Below are 3,474 nucleotides of genomic sequence, written 5' to 3'. Positions count from 1 at the left end.
CATTTCAGAGTGGCCTTTTATTGTGGCCAGCCTAAGGCACACCTGTGCAATAATCATGCTGTTTAATCGGCATCTTGATATGCCACACCTGTGAGGTGGGATGGATTATCTCGGCAAAGGAGAAGTGCTCACTAACACAGATTTAGACAGATTTGTGAACAATATTTGTGAGAAATGGTCTTAAATGTTTTAGATCTTTGAGTTCAGCTCATGAAAAATGGGAGCAAAAACAAAAGTGTTGCGTTTATATTTTTGTTCAGTGTAATATTGTTCATGCTGGCTCACTGTCACACTGTCATGGCTTACAGGGACACTTTCTGCAATGAAAAAATCCCTGTATGTAGTGCATGTTAATAGATTTCACAGTGATAATAATATTTTCAAACAGCCCTCCTGCAAAGTAAGGCTGGATTACCAACCAGGCACAGTGTGCTCCTGCTCCTGGGGCCCCTCAGACCCCTGTACAGACTGAATCTGGCCCTGCTGCTTGCCATAAATATTGTATTGAAGAGCAACATCCATTGCAGAAGGGCTCAATAGAAAATCTCACTCTGCCTATTTTTTCCCGTCGGTAGAGCTTCATTTTCTTAAATATTTCATGTAACCTGGTTTGTTTGAGTTGACTTTTAGGTTCGCACGTCCCACCAGTGAGACTCAGAGTACACTGAGCTCTGCACTCCAGATTAACAGGCCTCTCTAATTATGTTCGGCTACACACTAACATATTCACCAGGAGTGACTGTCACCAACTCAAAATCCAGATTATACAGATTTATAAAGGTTTAATGAAAGTTATGTAACTCTCATGGCAGACAATCTCATCTCTCATCTGTCACTGTGATCCAGGATAATCTCTTATGTAAAAGCCAGAGGACAGGAAATTGTTCCTGCTGCTCTGCATCACACAGGACACACACACACACACACACACACACACACACACACACACACACACACACACACACACACTAACCTGCCTGACAGGATGAACCAGTCTACAAAGGGTTAATAAAACTGCTCTGCCCATTTGCAACCATGGATGTGAAAGTCAAGCTAGTCACAGTAAGTCAGCATGAGACCGGAGGCTCAGTACAATATACCTTCATAATAAAAGATAATAACATGTCATTTCCAGCATGTGTTTTTGGGGTGTTGCAGAGGATTTAGGGGCCTGAGCGCAGTTGCTCAACTGCTTTGTTGTTCTACTTTGGATGTTTTGCCGCTATCCCATATGTAACAACTCATTTGACCAATAACTGATAACTGAGACAGATATATTATATATATATACACTTTTTTCTCTACTGAATTTTAGTGATCATCAAGTCTCTTCTGTAGTGGAATTAACATCATATTATATATGCTTACTCTTATTGTGATGGCCCACCAGCAGATGGAGACACGATACTCTTAAATGTATGTAATATTCATTCATTGTGCATAATAAGAAAAGCTTGTTGGCCGCTTCTGATAGTTTGTGCATCCCTAATATGATATGACATGATACATCAATACCATTATTGTTAGAATAAATATAAATAAATAATAAGAAAAACAGAACTGTCCTTGTCACACAAACAGAAGTAAACTTTACGAAACTTAACGATTCTGCAGATATAGTATATTCTCCACTGAAAACTATGGAGTAGGTGTTTTCAGAAGTTGCGGGAGCCTCTACAGACGCACACACATCTGCATTTCTTGGCTGCGAGGTCGTTAATGAGGTCATTATATGACAGCTTCTGAGTGAGTTCTGCATCAATGCTGATGACAGGAATTGTTGACCAGGGGACAAAATTTTCAGATTGGGCCCCTCATCCACACCCAGTTCATCAATTTCCAAATCCAGTGTCATAAACCTATCCAGGACACGTTCACATTTACTCAAGCTTTACTCACCTTTGCCAAGTTCATATACTTCTTCACACTTTTCTTTGGCCATTGCCTTTCTGCTCCTTTCACTTTCTTGTTCTCTCTGCACCCTGGCCTTTTAAATTAGCCAGTGGCTGCAGTTTGCATCTCTACATTAGCGGCAAGAGTCTAGAGATCTAATTCAAGGACCTGTAGTGTAATGTTTACTGAAGTGTGTATACTGTACCTTTAAGTTGACCTTTAAAGATATGTGTTGAAGCAATGTACTCTGTGCAACTGACAAATCACACCCTGGTTTATTATTTTATGTATTCTTATGACACACACTCACTGAGCACCTAAGCATTGTGGTGGAAAAGTACCTAGGCATCATTTCTAAAAATAGCATGAGGATGGGCTCAGAAACACTGGTGGAAAGTTAGGGGAATTACAGCTTGTCCTGAGAATGACCCTGGTAAGAGGAGGCGGTCTTAGATTGTCCAGGAAAACATTACGAGTACAAGTAAATAGGTGGGGTTTAGGATGAAAGGAGAAAAAGTGAAGGCTCAGCAGAAAATATGACACCGTTATGGTGGTAGGATGAAAGGAAAAAAGTGGAAACTCAGCAGAAATGTGACATCATTACGATCAGAGCCAAGTGGGAAGGATTAAGAAAGAGACGACTCAGCAGAAAATCTTCACAATAAAAACGAGTGCGCAAACAAAGAAATTTCAGTCTTGCTCCGGAGCTTGACTCATTGAGTTGTGATGTGTTTGTTGCCTGCGAGCACATTAAACTCAGTTGCATCTGATTCTACGTGTCTCCAGTGATTTTTTTTTTTACCTCTGAGTATTTGAGTTTTTGATATCTAATGGAAAACAAAGAAAGTCCGTTCGAGAAGATGGGAACGAGGCCGCGAGCTTTCTGGCCCAGCTCCCGACCATTTGACTTTTGTTTCAACAGACCTCTGCTACTTTCCCCCCCTGCATGTTTCTCTCTTGTCCTTTCTTACTACTGCTTTTACATTTGAAAGACATGACTGCTCGCTGGACTTGCAGATGTGCTCAGCTTGTCAGTCTTGACAGATTTTGTGCCTAAACCAGCTAATGTATCATATCAGCTTGTTTAAATTAAATAGCTTGATTAAACAGAGACTTGACATTAGACAACGTGAATATACATGTTACCCAACCATCATCATTGCATACCTGTATATGACAAAAAAATATCAAAGAGAATAAGAAATTATTTATTTGATTTAATAGTTTAAAAAAAGTCATTCAGCATTTTTATATTTTGTTATAGGTTTCTATTGGCTATCTAACCCCAAAAAGAAAGAAAAGAAAAGAAAATTAAGACATGGATGGGTTTGACTTTCATAGCAAATGGCACCATTTATAATTTAATGTGAGTTTTTTTTATATTTTTTTTAATAAACACAGATGCAGTTCCAACATGGCAATCTGAATCATCCACACGGCCCTCCCCACCCCATGGGCCCCAGTGCAACCACAGTGCCTGCCCTGTCTATATTTACACCCCTGGTGCCTGGTGAAGTTTTTGTTCAGGGGAACAAACGCACATGTTCTAAACATTGAGGAGGAAGTGTCCCCTGTGTCCCA

This window comes from Epinephelus moara, chromosome 22, assembly GCF_006386435.1.
Source record: "Epinephelus moara isolate mb chromosome 22, YSFRI_EMoa_1.0, whole genome shotgun sequence".
Taxonomy (NCBI): Eukaryota; Metazoa; Chordata; class Actinopteri; order Perciformes; family Serranidae; genus Epinephelus; species Epinephelus moara.
This window is presented reverse-complemented; position numbering follows the sequence as displayed.